The sequence below is a fragment of the Cupressus sempervirens genome, chromosome 5 (genome assembly GCF_028749045.1).
Source record: "Cupressus sempervirens isolate cs-2001-9-10 chromosome 5, ASM2874904v1, whole genome shotgun sequence".
NCBI classification, from domain to species: domain Eukaryota; kingdom Viridiplantae; phylum Streptophyta; class Pinopsida; order Cupressales; family Cupressaceae; genus Cupressus; species Cupressus sempervirens.
Window position 1 is genome coordinate 900,552,757 of NC_143122.1, and position 17,408 is coordinate 900,570,164.

Genomic DNA, 17,408 nt, shown 5'->3' on the forward strand with positions numbered 1-17,408 from the left:
AGGGTTAATGTTCACAATCTAATAGTAAAATTTGAAGTAGTTTCATTATGAGCAAGTTGTATGGGTATATAAAATTTGAGTGGATTTATAGAGAATGTTTGATATTTCTCTCATGAACATCCCTTTTTAAGCAACTACTGGTGCCAGACCCCCTGATAGTTTCTACAAAACTGCTTGCACGAAGAAAAATGTTGGAGATTAGAAATAATCAATTTAACATGTTTGTTGCCTCTTGGATTCAGTTCATGAATCATGACTAGATTGACCACGTGGAAGACACCAAATAGATAAGATACCCATGGTTTATCATATTTCTTTTCGTTCTTGCAAATATATGATCATCCATTCTCTTATGAAGGAAGGGTTTTAGGCAAAACTAACTGCACCAAATGAAGTTCTTAGCAATGACCTCTCAATGTCTTCATCTTTTTCGAAACGAAAGAAATTCCTACCGGTTTGTATGATATAAAAAGGAGATGGCTTAATAGGAGGATTGCTTGGTAGTATGTATAATATATTCTTTGTACCTTATGTATTTTACAATCATTTCTTTCTTATAGCCCATTCTCTTTGTAAAAGAATATTAGAATTTGGCATATAACATTTGTGTAGGGATGGAAGTGGCACAATTAGAAAAAATGAGATCATACAAAGATTGTCATTTGAAACTAAGAAAGGATGGGCTTCTCTCTCACAAGGCTGATGGGATTGCCATTTTGGGAGATGTAAGGAATTCATGGGCAAGGTTTTCAGTACTCGAAGCCTTAGTCGTCAAGGAACATAATGCTATCTGCGACATGCTCAAGCCATCTCATTTAACTCTTTTGTTTCTTAAAGTTCTGTTTGGATATTGTGAATCACATTTGGGAACATTCATTTACTTTATTATCCATGTCAATTATGGAATAGGATGACCTCGTTAGTAAATGAAAGTATTTGAAATATGACAAGTGCAAAGCATCACCGTGATTTTTATTATGGTAGTTTGTACCACGTTCCAAAGCTAGAAACTTCTGCCATTATGGCTAAGATCCACACAATTGGCTAGACTATGAAGCTACTTAAAATAGATACTCTCCTTCCTGGCATGTGCTCAAACTATATTTAAATGTTACCAAGTAAAAATAATTGCAATAAATTAGTTTTCCCATCCTCTACAGACCAAGAGATACAATAATATAGATGAATGCTTGGTATTTAAGTCTTGGTCAATCATCAGAGGATGAAAATTGTGGATAATTAATGTTGGAAAAAGTAATTTGTTTCTTAAGACGATTTTAGGTATATATACTTTTCCTTTTATGCAATTAAAGTATGTGTTGAAATATGCATATATTTAGGGTTTAATTTTATTTATTTTTAGTTTTTTATTACTTTAAGTGTCATGAGTCTTTTCTATATTAGAAAAAGAAGAGGAAGATTGGGCCTTCTGATCTCTGCTAGACAAATTGATAAACAGTTTGTTGAGTTCTATTAGAAGTAATATGCGTGTCTATAAGACTCCAGTGATGAAAGGTTGCACTTTGAGATGAATAGATCAGATTGTGCATCCACTCAGCATAAAGGGGGAGTATGTTTATAACTGATACTGCTAAAAAACCTAAGTTTTGTTTTAAAGATGATTTTAGTTTTCATTCAATTAAATAATACATCTAAATATATATATATATATATCTATGATTGGGTTTATTTGTTTTTTGTTTTTGTTCCTTAACAAATAAAATCTGTCTACTTGTATATTTCCATCAAGTTTTTTTTGCTTGTTTTTTGTAAGGGTAATCCTTTATTGTGAATCCTTTGTATTATGTTTATAAATAGCTACAATAAAGATAATTTTTTACAATTCTTATGTAAATCTACAGAAATAAGATAAGTAGATAAGTCTTTTAGTTTTAGTTTTTCAACAACATTTTATCTAATTGCTGTAGATAATAGGAGCACCTGAGAACTTATATTGACAATTTGATTGCAAGTAGGTATGGATTATTAGGCAATACATTCAAGGACAAGTTTGGTCACACTGGTAGTTCAATTCTAAGTGCTTTGTTTGGGATGCTAAGCCTATAAACCATGGAGTTTCATACTCTTTCACAGAGGAATTTGTCAATGTATACCGAATGCATAGTTTAATGCCAGTGCATATACAAAGAAGAAAACCCTTCCAGTGATTTAAGAGTATGTTTATATCAGCTTTTAATGGTCTCGTTAAAAATCTCGATTAATTATTTACCAACGTAAAATCTAGTAGCAGGACCTACACAATGTAAGACGAAGAAAGGAGTATGGTAACGATAACCACCAAAATATGAATCTATGTCCCCGGAATACCAACGATATATAAATAACATTACAATTAATATAGACCTTTTTCTAGGTCTACATTTATTTAAATTATAACAAATCTAGTTAATTCGATCTACTCCTGCGTCTGTAATATGTGCTTTCCATTTTTAAGCCTTTTAAAAGTATTTTATAGATTTTTTAAAATCCATCTTTCAATTTCTAGGGGATGGAAATTTTAGAATGTTAATGTAGTTTCTTTCAAACCCTATGAGAAGAATTGCATTCTAAGTTACAGATTATTCCAAATTTTTCTCCTGTAGAAGAACTCTTTTACAATACAAATTTCTTCAAATATTTTTAAAGGCCTTACTCTTCAGCGGTATCAGAAATACTGAAATTGTTGAGTAGGTAATTATAGGGTGGATCTAAGGGAGATAATTAGAATCCATGGAGAAGAAACATTATTAAAAGTTGGACATGATAGAATGATGGTATGTATGGGGCATCAAGCCTATTGTGCCCTTCAACTTTGGAACTATCTCACATGGATGAGAGACCTTACTTTTCAAGACCTAGATGATCAGGATATAATGGATCACATAGACATGGCTACACTTGAAAGTAAGGGATTTATGTCCACTATCTTCTTTATGGATTTTTGGGGGTTTCAAAAAAATGTATCACTAAAATTTCCATATATTGTATCCTCCATTCATATGGCTTAGTCTTGTTAGTTTTGTTAGCTTTGGACAGTTGTTTGTCCATTTGCTATTATTTAGCAAGTAATTGTTTTGCTAACTAATTGGTTGGATTAAAAACAAATATTTGTTAATTAATTGACCACTTTTGGAAATAACGAGAAACCAACTTGGTTAGGGTTGTTAAGTTATTTTAATCTCAACCGTCGATTGTAAATCAATCTCAGCCGTTGGTTTACCAACAGGAGTAGTATAAAAGGAGGTTAGGGGGGCATTTGGAGAACATGAAGTTTGGAGAAACATTTGTAGTGTTAGCAAACAGTCTTGCAGTGTTAGCAAGAGCACAGTGTTAGCGTGGGAATAGCAGTGGGGAATATCAGCGAGATAAATTCGGAGGTTGTCGAAATTCTGCCAGTAAGAGGCAAGGAATTTTGTATCTCTTGATTTGCTGAAGTTTAATATAATTTCTTATATGTAGAATTGGTTTTCCCTTAGGGGTTTTTCCAGGGACAATTTGTCCGAAAATATTGTGTTCATTGTGTTGTGCATTTCTTTTCGTATTTTATAAGTGAAGTTGCAGTTGTGTTATTTTTCAATATTAGTTGAGAATTTATTTTTAGCAGTTTAATAATCGTTTATGATAGGAGATTAATAATCAGTGACTGCAATAGTTAAATTTTTCACATGGTATCAGAGCATTGTTAAGGGTAGAAGAGTTTTGCCCTAGGAAAGAAATTTTGATCTCTTTAGATTTATTATTGCTTTAAACCCTTGAGATGGCTTTAGCTGGTTTGAGAGATAAGGATAGATTGGATGGTGCCTCAAATTTTGGTGTATGGAAGGCCAGAATTTCTTTACTGTTGGAAGAGAATGGTATCAAGGATTATGCTACCAGTGTTGTACCTATACCAACAGATGCAACATAGCTTGCAGGATATAGGAAGGATGATGCAAAGCGAGGAGGATTGTCCTCGATGGTGTCAAGGATCATATTGTTCCACATATCACAAAGCTAGATACAGTGAAGAAGATGTGGGACACCATTTTGAATCTATACCAGAATGCTACCACCAATAGGAAGTTGATTCTCAAAGAGAAGCTAAAGAATACCCAAATGAATCAGGGAGAAGACATCACAAATTACCTTACCAGGCTTAGACTTGTCAAGGATGAGTTAGTAGCTATTGGAGATAGCCCTAGTGATGACGAGCTAGTGAGAATAGCCCTAAATGGGTTTACTAAACAATGGAGTGTCTTTGTTCAAGTTGTCAGTTGACGAGATACTTTACCGAGTTGGGATTGACTATGGACTGATTTCACTCAGGAGGAGTTTAGACTAAGTCTTGTCAATGGAGACAACAAGAGTCAGAAAAATGAGGTGGAACAAGAGAACATTGTCCTAGCGGGTAAAGGGAAAGCAAAGAAGGGATCTAGCAAAGGATCAAATTCACAAAGTGACAAGAAGAAGAAGGACCTTTCTAAGGTCAAGTGCTTTGGATGTCACGATTTTAGCCATTATATCAGTGATTTCCCAGAGAGGAAGAAGGGTAAGAAGCAGGTGGCAGCTTCAGCAAGTGCGAAAGAACTCTCCAATAGAATGGAAGATGAGTTTGCACTCATAGCTTGTATGGTTAGCTCAACCTCATAGTATGTTTGGTATATAGATAGTGGGGCATCATTTCATATGATAGGAGTTAGAGATTACTTCTCCAGTTACAAGGAGGAGGACACCAACATCCAGATTTCTATAAGAAACTTGTCCAAACACAACCCTATTGGGAAAGGGACTGTTCAGTTTCAGAGGGAGAATGGAAAGATAAGTCCACTTCATGATGTGTTATATGTGCCAAGCTTAGGTATGAATTTGATTTCTGTATCTATTCTTCAAGATAGGGGGTATAATGTACTCTTTAGAGGGACAAATGTGTTGATTAAGCACAAGGATTGGAAATCACCCATAACTACTGGAGTTAGGAGTGGTCGCTTTTATAGATTGCAGTTTGATACTCCTAAGGCACTTATGAGAAACAATAATTCTAGAGATCTTGGAGAGCTATGGCATGGGAGGATGGGCCATATTCATCATGGAGCACTTAGATTGCTTTGTGAGATGGTGACAGGTGTTCCAAAGGTGAGCATAGAGCACGATGATGTATGTAAGGGATGTGTGTTGGGGAAGTTTGCAAAAGCATCCTTTCCAAGGAGTGACACTAGATCTAAGGGTGTTCTTGATCTAGTACATTCAAATGTTTGTGGACCGATGTTGACGAAATCTCTTAGAGGATATGAGTACTATGTTACTTTTATTGATGATTTCTCTAGAAAGACCTGGATATACTTCTTGAAGACTAAGGATGAGGTTTTTAGTCGATTCTAAGAGTTCAAGGCTCTAGTGGAGAATTTAACAGGAAAGAAAATAAAGGTTCTTCGTTCAGACAATGGAGGCGAGTACAAAGGAAATGTCTTCCAGGAGTTTTGCACCAGAGAAGGAATCAAGAGAGAATGGACTATTCCTTACAATCCACAGCAGAATGGAGTTGTTGAGAGGAAGAACTGTTCTATATCGGAGGTAGGAAGAGCTATGCTACATGACCAGGACATGCCCCATTACTTATGGGTAGAGGCATGTAATACAACAGTCTACATCTAGAATAGAGTTCCACACAAGGTGCTAGGGAAGATGACACCTGAGGAGGCTTTCACAGGGAAGAAGCTAGATGTTAGTCACTTCAGAATATTTGGGAGTTTGGCATATTGCCATATTCCTGGAGATGCACGTACAAAGTTAGATCAGACTGCAAAGAGGGGGTACTTTGTTGGGTACAGTGAGACCTCAAAGGCATACATGATTTTCATTTCAGGGACTAAAAGAATTATTGTCAGATGGGATGTCAAGTTCATGGAGGACAAGGCATTTAGGAGATCTAGAGATTTGCCAGCAGATGATCAGAGTGAGCAGCCAACAGAAGCTCGAAGACCAAGTCAAGAGCAAAAAAGCTGAAGTACAGTTACCAGTATGAGTGTAGACTCAATTAGTGAAGATTCACAGAGTATGGAGCAACAGGTGCAACAAGAAATGCATCTAGAAGACTTAGAGGTTGACATTTCATCCTCTACAGTTGGTAGCAGGAACCAAGTGTTTCTAGATACACAAAGGGATACTCAGGAGTTTGTGGGAGCTCCTAGGAAGAGTACTAGACAACAAAGACAACCAGCCAAGTTCAATGACTATGTGGCATTAGTTAGTCAGTTGGTAGATAGTGAGCCTTTTAGCTATCAAGAAGCTGTAGAAGATCAAGTATGGCGTGATGCTATGGTTGAGGAATATTCTTCAATAATGCAAAATGATGTGTCGAAGGTAGTACCTAGACCAATAGATAGGGCTGTAGTTGGATCACACTGGATCTACAAGATAAAGCACGGTGCAGATGGTAGCATCGAGAAATACAAGGCGAGGTTCATTGAAAAGGGGTTCTCTCAGAAGGAGGGAATAGACTATGAGGAGACATTTGCTCCAGTTGCTAGGTATACTTCTATACGAGCTGTAATCTCACTTGCAGCATAGATGGGATGGCAAATCCATCAAATGGATGTCAAGATAGCATTCCTTAATGGTGAGTTGAAGGAGGAGGTATACATAGAACAACCAAAAGGCTTTGTAGCAAACAACAAAGAGACCCACATGTGCAGATTGAAGAAAGCATTGTGTGGACTCAGGCAGGCTCCTAGAGCGTGGTATGAGTGCATTGATACATACTTGCAAAAAATGGGCTTTGTGAAGAGTGAAGTAGATGCTAACCTCTACTACTTGGTGGTTGGAGGTGAGATTCTCATTCTTGTTCTTTATGTGGATGACCTATTTGTTACAGGTTCACTAGAGCTCATAGTGGATTGCAAGAGGAACCTTGCAGAAGAGTTCAAGATGAAGGATTTAGGACTTATGCACTACTTTCTAGGCATGGAAGTGTGGCAAACAGATGGGGAGATTTTCCTTGGTAAAGGGAAATATTGCATTGAAATCTTGAAGAAATTTGGGATGGAGGATTGCAAAGCCATGTCTACACCCATGATCATGAATTAGAGGAAGGTAGATACAGCTAAGGAGAAAGATATAGATCCCACTTTATATAGACAACTGATTGGTTCTCTTTTCTATTTGGTCAACATTAGGCCAGATATAGCATTTGCAGTTAACTCTCTTAGTCAATTCATGGTTGAACCAAAGAGAATGCATTGGATAGCGGCTAAGCATGTGCTACGTTACTTGTGTGGTACAGTCAAGTATGGGATTAGATATGTTCGAGGTGAAGGTATCAGGTTGATAGGCTATAATGATGCAGATTGGGTAGGAAGTACAATAGACAAAAAGAGCACTTTAAGGTGTTGTTTCAACTTGGGATCAGGAGTTGTATCTTGGTTTAGCAGGAAGCAAAAGTTTGTGGCTCTAAGTTTAGTAGAAGCAAAATACATAGTAGCTAGCATGGCGACATGTGAAGCTATATGGCTTCGGAAGTTGTTAGTAGCCTTGTTTGGTCAGAAGGTTGAGACTACTGTGATACATTGTGACAATCAGATTTGCATCAAGTTGTCTGAGAATCCAATGTTTCATGATAGGTCTAAACATATAGATATCAAATATCACTTCATTAGAGAATATGTACAAAGAGGAGTTGTTTAGCTATAGTACATACCTACAGAAGAGCAGGTAGCAAACATTCTGACTAAGGCATTGGGGAAGGCAAAATTTATCTTCTTCAGAGATAAGTTAGGTGTCCTGCAGAATAGCTTCCTCGCTAAGAGGGAGTGTTAGTTTTGTTAGCTTTGGATAACTGTTTGTCCATTTGCTATTATTTAGCAAGTAATTGTTTTGCTAATTAATTGGTTAGATTAAAAACAAATATTTGTTAATTAATTGACCACTTTTGGAAACAACTAGAAACCAACTTGGTTAGGGTTGTTAAGTTGTTTTAATCTCAACCGTCGATTGTAAATCAATCTCGACCATTGGTTTACCAATAGGAGTAGTATAAAAGGAGGCTAGGTGGGCATTTGGAGAACATAAAGTTTGGAGAAACGTTTGCAGTGTTAGCAAACAGTCATGTAGTGTTAGCAAGAGTGCAGTGGTAGCGTGGAAATAGTAGTGGGGAATATCAGCGGGATAAATTTGGAGGTTGTCGAAATTCTACTAGCAAGAGGCAAGGAATTTTGTATCTCTTGATTTGCTAAAGTTTAATATAATTTCTCATCTGTAGAACTGGTTTTCCCTTAGGGGTTTTTCCAGGGACAATTTGTCCGAAAATATTGTGTTCATTGTGTTGCGCATTTCTTTCGATATTTTATAAGTGAAGTTGCAGTTGTGTTATTTTTTTATATTAGCTGGGAATTTATTTTCAACAATTTAATAATCATTTATGATAGGAGATTAATAATCAGTGACTGCAATAGTTAAATTTTTCACAAGTCTATCTTGATCGAGAGAAGAGTGTGCCAAGATACAACAAATTTAAAAGAAATATGCTTTTGATTTCAATTACAAAGTTAAAGGAGACTACCGATGATAAAGAAGTCATTCAAACTCTTTACGGTGTTTATGATAATGATGTTGAAAATATAGAGTTGTTGGTTGGACTAATGAAAGAAAAGAAAATTAAAGGTTATGCAATCAGTGAAACAAGTTTCTTTGTCTTCTTACTAATGGCAACAAGGTTAATATTTGTCTCTTCTCTTGACATTTCATTAATCTTTTTCCTCTTTAGCTTTCAATATTATTTGTGTTTGATATATTTACTTCAATTTAGGCGGCTAAAGATGGATTGTTTCTTCACCAATTATTTTAACAAGGAAGTATACACAAAGGAAGGTTTAGGAAGGGTAAACAGTATAGAGAGCTTAACCTGTGAGTTCCCTAATATTTTTTAGGCAAGGATATTTGTTCTAGCATCAAGAAAATGTATCCAGATTTCTCATATAATTATTCGTTGTAATCTTTATGGTTATAAAAGAAAGAAAAGATAGAGTATCTAGAGAAGAATATATTTCATATAAATATGTATAGTAGATGATAATATAGATAATTGAAGACTCGAATGGAAGAATGTAGATAAGAAACAAAGAGGGCCCCACACCACTAAAATTTTCTAGATGTGTAATAAATATATTTTGTCAACACTCTGCCATAATGTTTATTTAAACAAGATGTTTAATAGAAATTATGATATCATAAGTAAAGCAACTTTTTTGAGGTGTAAAATGTTAAATTTCAGTTATGGAAATAGTAAGGTACATTTTTCTTAATATTGTACTCCACTTAGTAGAGTGATTTTTACCATTATTTTCTAAATTAATAGTTGGTGTATTATCATTTATAAAATAATATTACATATGTTGAAAAAATAGAAACAAAGAAAGTTTCGAAAGGTTATTTCAATTATATCGAAAATAAGTTTATGACTTATTTCAATATGTTTTGAGCTAGTATGACAAGTCAAATTTTTTCTATCTTAGTTGTACAATCTTATGTTGTTTTTGTTTATAGATGGTCTTGCAAAATTTTTCTAATATCTAAATATTATCTTTGGCCTATGAAACCATCATCCATCTTTTTCCTTGTACTCTTTCCATGCCTAGAAAAATAAATCAGCCAAAAATTAATTATTTGAAGAATATATTTGAGATGTTTGTTAAAAGTTTTAATACACTTCAATATAATATTACAATAATGTCATCTACATATTCTACCATAAGAAAAATTTGACTATGTTGCCTGGTTATAAAATTGTTCCAATTCTATAATCCACGATTAATATTTTGAAATTTGTATCATTTTAATCATTGAAATGGTATTTTTATCTCTATGTTTTTAAATGTTTCTAAACCTTCATGTCTCCAACTCGTTCTCAGCTCCACACAACACTTGGAATTTTTAAAATCCGGCTTTTGAGCTCCAACTTATCACAGGTTAATGGAGAGACTCAAAATACATGTTTTCAAGTCTATCATTAACTATTAACCTCTGAAAAGGTTAATGATAACATCCAAAAACACATTTTTCTTAACCTCTCAAAAGGTTAATGATAACATCCAAAAACATGTTTTTCCTAACATCTCAAAAGGTTAATGATCACTTCCAAAAACATGGTTTTCTTAACCTCCATGAGGCAGCTTTGAAAAGACACAAAGAAGTCTACAAAATTCTTTCACATATGAAAGATCAGAGAGATTTCTATGGTCTTAACACTTTATACAGCATCTTCTTCAACTTGGCTTTGTCAAAGAAATGGTAGTAGAATGCATTTACAAGGAAAGATGTGTCATGATAGAAGATGGGTTGAGTTGAGGTAAGTACATGTCCATTTGAGGCAGCATTGATGATGAGTATGATATTATCACACTACAATACATGGAAGAGGGTCTTTTATCTGTTGATGAGAACACCAAGAGCCATGCGACTACCTTCGGAGATGATATTGCTATCCATGCTCTTGCTACTAAATTCAACCATGAAATATTTGTGGTTCAAGCTCATGGATCTAATGGAATTATTGATGACAATGATAGCTGCTTATTTTTCCTTCCACATTACTCTAGAAGTGAAATTTGCCATCTTCTTTTTTTCCTTTTCATGAAAGGCATATGTTGGTGTGGTGCCAGGGCTGATCACTATGAGCCATTACTTTCTTATCCCACCAATGGTGTGGTGTTGATGAGATATCTAATGGTAGGATAGACGATGCACGCCATTTATTTGATGAAATGCCAAAAAGAAATGTTGCTTCATGGAACTCAATGATAATAGGATATGCACAACTTGGGAGAATTAATGATGCATGAAACTTGTTTGACAAAATGTCTAAACAAAAAAAATAGTATCATGGACTACAATGATTTTAGGCTGTGAGCAGAATCGGTTTGGTGAGGAGGCTATCGGTTACTTTAACCAAATGCTAAAGGAAGACCTGGAACCAAATCAATCCACTTTCACCAGTGTTATCAATTCTTGCTCTAGTCCTGTGGCTCACAAGTGGATATGATAATGGCTCACCAAAGTCAATCCTAGAGGATTGCAAATTCTATAACTTATATCAATAGGAAGACAAGGTTGTAGCATCACTATCAAGACTACAGTCAGTGCACAAGAAATTGATGTTGTGAATGATTTTTTTTCTTTGTCCATACTCATTATGTCCAACTTGGCAATGATCATGAAGAAGAGTCTTATCAAGTAACGCAACAAGTCAATGATTCGACCATCTGAAGACATGTTCCAAGCTATACATTTCAATTAGTGGCCATTGTTATTTGAGGTTAATTTTGTTGAGGTTAATTAACCTCACCCAAATCATGTATTTGGGAGGTGGTTATTAACCACAGAGAGGTAGTTATTAATCTCTATGTCTATATAAGGACTTATGTTGGCTTTGTAAAGGGACTTTTTGGTTTTAAAAGTAAGGGAACACTATGCTGAAATTTTGATTGAGAGATAAATTTTGGAAAGTATGTACACTTTTTATCTCTAAAATTGAAAATCTCTTTTGTCTTCTTGGTGCAAGGAAATGAAATGAGATGTTCTTTGGGTTCCTTATACTAAAATCAAAATTTTTATGCATTGTAGTAGACATTCTCATGGTACTATGCGAGTGTTTATGATGATAATGAATGTTCTTGATAATACTAGTTGCTTTCAAGTGTAGTCCTTGATCACCCTTGTTATCAATCTTGTTTATCGAAGAAGGTCATGAGGGTGTGTGGTGCATTCATCTTGGATGACTTTCTCTTGAACTTTGAGGTAAAATCCTTTAAAAATTATATCATACGAGGGAGCTGGCCCTCTAAACGTAGAGGAAGGCCTCATACCAAGGGCCTCTCCAACTGTTGTGAACGGTTTGCCACACACTCTATTGGGAAAATTCTACTGTGACAAATCTGTTTACCCACAAATTTTTGGTGACTCTATTGGGGAGATTGAATGAGAAAGATTGAAAATCACCTATAATGAAGCACAATGGTGCTCCTACATGAGAACATTTTTCTAGTTCACCAACCAGACCTTGGCTTCCAAGACACCCAGGAGGATATTATTTCAGATTTAAACACTCTAGCCTAGAGATGTAGAAGAAGTGTTCAACAATACCATCTAGTGAATCAAGTTCTTGAAGAAGAAGAAGAGTTTGGGAAAATCTTGCAAAGAGCTCCTATTGGTCACAACATTGTAATTATTGAAAGAATAGTAGTTATCCCGAGAAGAAATAGGCAAAATCTTGGTCATATCCAAAACCAAGTGAAAAATAATCAATAACATGGTTGATAAAAGGTACCTTTCTTGGAATGAAGGTTGGTGACTCTATTTTAAAGATTGATTATCAGTGACTCTATTGAAGGTGGCAACTCAGAACATGGTTTGGTACAAAGGAAAAGTTGAAAGTGACAATGATAGTGATAATGATGATGAATACTTTTCATATCCCAAGAAACAGATTCCTGATGAGCCTCTGGAAGTTGAATTCTTGAAGAATTTCTATGGCGGCAAGAGGTTGGACCCTAAAATGGTTCATCCCCACTTACTTCAAGTTTTTCAAAATATTGAAGAAGAAGATGGAAAGAATTACGATTTTCTTTTTCATGATCAAAAATCCTTTTTGGAAAAAGATTTAGTGTATAAAGATAAAGAAGGCTTTGCTAAAAAATGTGCTTCATCTAAATCGGCAATGAGGAATACTAAAAATGTCTCTCATGCACCCGTATCTCAGCAAAATTAGATTTTCATTGATCCTAAGTAGGCTAGCTTCTTGAAGAGTTTCTATGGTGGATGAAAACTAGATCCAGGAGGGATCCATCCATCTTTTCTCTAGACTTTACAAAAGATAGATGAAGAAGATGGTAAGGACAATCAATTTTTCTCTCACAAACCCAAATCATTTTCAGAAGGAAGTTCCACATGTGAGCATAAGGAAGAACTTGATAATAAAAGCGATTCATGCCAATCGAAGATGGATAGTGGTGGTCAAAAAGGTGTCCCAATGCCTACACCTATTGCTCATCAAAATCATGTTTCCATTGATCCCAATCAAGTTAAATTTTTAAAAAGCTTCTATGGAAATGCACGCCTGGATCCTAACAAAGTACATCCTTCTTTACTTCAAATGCTACAAGAACTTGAGAAAGAAGACCCACACATGAGTTATTTTCATGGTAATAAAACATCTCCCGATCCAAATGTTAGAAAGGATTCATCTAGTTCTTCATGCACGAAAGAAGATAAGGATTCTACATCTAATCAAGGAGATGGTCGAGACATGGTATCTATAGAAGAATAATGTTCTAGTAATGTATCAAGGAATCATTGTGAAAATTTCCAAACCCAAGAAAAAATATTCAATCGTCTCGATTGTAATAGAAAAGAAAAAGAAATATCAGAATCTCAAGAAACTATGCAACATACAATTGAAGCTGAGGAAAAGGTGGATCAAGATGAATTTCATAGTACTTTTATTCCTACTTGGTGCCTCGATGCTTCAGATGATGACTTCCTATGTGGAGAAGATCTTCCCATTCGTCCTTCCATGATCATTCAAGATGAATCTATTGACGTCATTAATAAATCAATTTTCATGGAACAATAAAAAATCACTACCATTGATGGAGGTAAAAGTAGCCATGAACTTCTACAAATATCTACTTTCCCGAAGGAAATGGAAATATTTACTTTTGATGACATCTATGAACTTGTGATTAAAATATTGGTTGATGAAAAAGATAAAAATCAGCTTCTAAGAAAAGAAGATGAACCATATAGCCTTAATTCTTTATCGTGCACATTTCATGAAAGATGTCTTGGAAAAGAAATCATGATTCAAAAGGACATAGATGTCATTGAACGTATTGAAAATGAAAGCTATATGGAGACAAGTTCTTTTGGTCCAATGGAAATGCAATTAAAATCCTATGGATCATTCAAAGTTCAAGGAAATCCTCTTTTGGAGTCTTTTCATCAAATAGGAAATTCTATGCTAAAGAACTTCTATGAGAAGAATAACCATGATGAAGAAAGTAATGAGTTTGCAAGGGATCTCATGGAGGAATCTAGTGAAGAAAAGTCTTATGACGTATTTACTCCAAGATTGTGCTCAAAATCTTTGGATTATAAATTTCTCTATGAAGGTAATGTTTACTTAAATCCTTTATTCATGGAGAAAGGCATTTCTGTTGATGATTCTCAAATAGGTGTTCAAGGATAAGGTCCAATGGCTACAACTCCACATATTGCTTTTTGTTATAGATCGTATGAAGGCAATCCAATAAAAGGTTTGATATCTTCAAGTCTTAATCACCAAAAGGATCTTCAGAAGGAAAATTTTGATATTAATGGAAAGGAAATTGAAGTTATGACCAACCATGTTGACAATGATATCAGTGTAACTTCACAGTGCCTAAAAATTCAAGATGATATTTTGGAAAATAAGGAAGAAGAAATGGATCATGGCAACATTCAACCTAACACAGATGTGCATCTAAGTTGGAATAATTTTATAGATGATTCAACCAAGATCATGGTAATGATGAAAGAAGAAGGTTCGCCAAGCACAAGAGAATATAAAAAATGCATTGAGAAACTTGAGAGCCTTATACTTCAATTCTTTCAAAATGAAGTCATCTATGACATGTAATAGGAAGCAGAGTTGATTTTAAAGTCTGAGATTTTTTATGAAGCCTGGGTATTTGGATATGCTCTTTCATCCAGAGATATGAGGCATGCTAGGAAGCTCAGAGTTAAAATTCAAGGAGCACACTTATATTCGAACCCATGGAAGCTTAATAATTGTCACATTTTGGTACACCATGGTATTTATTTTTCCCAGCTAGTGAATGGATTGGCATGACTATAACCTGAGTCATTGGAGGTAGGGGAACCTGCTTTGTATATAGTATAGTTAGGAGTTTTTGTTGTGCCTAGTTTTCTTTCAGTTGTCTAGGTTTTGGTGCTAGTTTCCTCCCTTTTGCAAAGTGATCCCTCAGGTGACTCTATAGCCCCATGGATAAGGCACTATTTTAATTATTCTGGATTTGAACTTCATCCTTGTTAGTCCTTGTCCCCAATTAGAGCCATTTGGTACCCAATTATAGAATTGTTCCAATTCTATAAGCCACAGTTAATATTTTGAAATTTTCCTCATTTTAATGATTGAAATGGTAATTTTATCTCTAGGTTTTATATGTTTCTAAACCTTCATGTCTCTAGCTTATTCTCAGCTCCACACAACACTTGGAATTTTTATAATCCAGCTTCTGAGCTCCAACTTATCACAGGTTAATGGAGAGACTCAAAATACGTGTTTTCGAGTCTATCATTAACCATTAACCTCTCAAAAGGTTAATGATAATATCCAAAAACACACTTTTCTTAACCTCTCAAAAGGTTAATGATAATGTCCTAAAACATGTTTTTCTTAACTTCTCAAAATGTTAATGATAACATCCAAAAACATGTTTTTCTTAACCTCTCAAAAGGTTAACGATAAAATCCAAAAACATGTTCTTCCTAACCTCTCACAAGGTTAATGATCACTTCCAAAAACATGATTTTCTTAACCTCCATGAGGCAGCTTTGTAAAGACACGAAGAAGTCTACAAAATTCTTTCGCATATGAAAGATTAGAGAGATTACTATGGTCTTAACACTTTATACAACAACTTCTTCAACTCGGCTTTGTCAGAGAAATGGTAGTAGAATGCATTTACAAGGAAATATGTGTCGCGATAGAAGATGGGCTGAGTTGAGGTAAGTACATGTCCATTTGAGGCAGTAGTGATGATGAGTATGATATTATCACGCTGCAATACATGGAAGAGGGTCTTCTATCTATTGATGAGAACAACCAGAGCCATGCTAATACCTTTGGAGATGACATTGCTATCCACAATCTCGCTACTAAATTCAATTGTAAAATATTTGTGGTTCAAGCTCATGGAGATGACATTGCTATCCACATCGCTCTAGAAGTGAAATTTGTCATCTTCCAATTTTCCTTTTCATGAAAGGCACAGGTTGGTGTGGTGCTAGGGCTGATTACTATGAGCCATTACATTCTTATCCCGCTCTAGTAATCTCATAAGAGAAGGCTGCATTTGTCCGTTGACCTTGAAGAAAATTACATTTATACTTCTGAAGTCTTTCACAAATGGAATTTTTTTCAGGTACAGTGTACTAAGAAAATATGGAGAGTAGAGAAAAGAAGTGTGTTTTAGTTGATAATCATATCGAAAGTGCATCATGTAATAATTTTTGGGAACGTATTTGGAGTCTAGGGTTTACTTCAATGCATTATCTATTTTGTAGTACAGAAGACCATTATTGTGAACAAGGAGCAAGTCTGATCAATTTGTGAGGCTCTGAAAACACTTTGAAGTTGAAATCTAAAGATGTGAAGTAAAAACGTTACATGAAGAAGGGATTTTGCAAATGTATCTAGAACACTAACGATATGTAGAGCCAAGTAGCATCAAAGAGGTAATGGGTTTAGTAAGATGAGGCAGAAGTAGATCAACTGCTTCTTTTCCCTCAAATCTATACAACAAAATAAACATATTCAATGTTTCTTAGCTACTACACAATCCCATCAAGTTGAATAAGGCAAGTCGAATAATGTATTAACTAATAGCACACAAGGGAGAAGTTTGCACATTGCCATTGTTAAAGCATATTTTGAGTGGGACATTATTTAGAAAAATCATATTATCAATGTGTATAACAGGTTGCTATCATAATGATAGAATAGATTATGCATGACAATTGTTTGATGAAATGCCTGAATGAACTATACTTTGCTGGAACACTATGATTGCTGGTGAGATATCTAATGGTAGGATAGATGATGCATGCCAATTATTTGATGAAATGCCAAAAAGAAATGTTTGTTTGTGGAACTCAATGATAATAGGATATGCACAACTTGGGAGAATTAATGATGCATGAAACTTTTTTGACAAAATGTCTGAACAAAAAAAATAGTATCATGGACTACAATGATTTCAAGCTATGAGCAGAATCAGTTTGGTGAGGAGGCTCTTGGTTACTTTAACCAAATGCTAAAGGAAGACCTAGAACCAAATCAGTCTACTTTCACTAGTGTTATCAATTCTTGCTCTAGTCTTGTGGCTCACAGGTGGATATGATAATGGCTCACCAAAGATAGTCCCAGAGGATTGCAAATTCTATAACTTATATCAATAGGAAGACAAGGTTGTAGCATCACTATCAAGACTACAGTCAGTGCACGAGCAATTGATATTGTGAGTGATTTTTTTTCTTTTTCCATACTCAATATGTCCAACTTGGCAGTGATCATAAAGAAGAGTCTTATCAAGTAATGCAACAAGTCAATGATTCGACCATCTGAAGACATGTTCCAAGCTATACATTTCAATTAGTGG

General features: G+C 35.0%; 1 pseudogene; it reads left to right on the forward strand.

The window, feature by feature from the left end:
* The first annotated feature begins 614 nt into the window (after positions 1-614).
* LOC149558835 (alpha-dioxygenase 1-like) overlaps positions 615-17,408 on the forward strand; it is a 31,597-nt pseudogene continuing 14,803 nt past the window's right edge.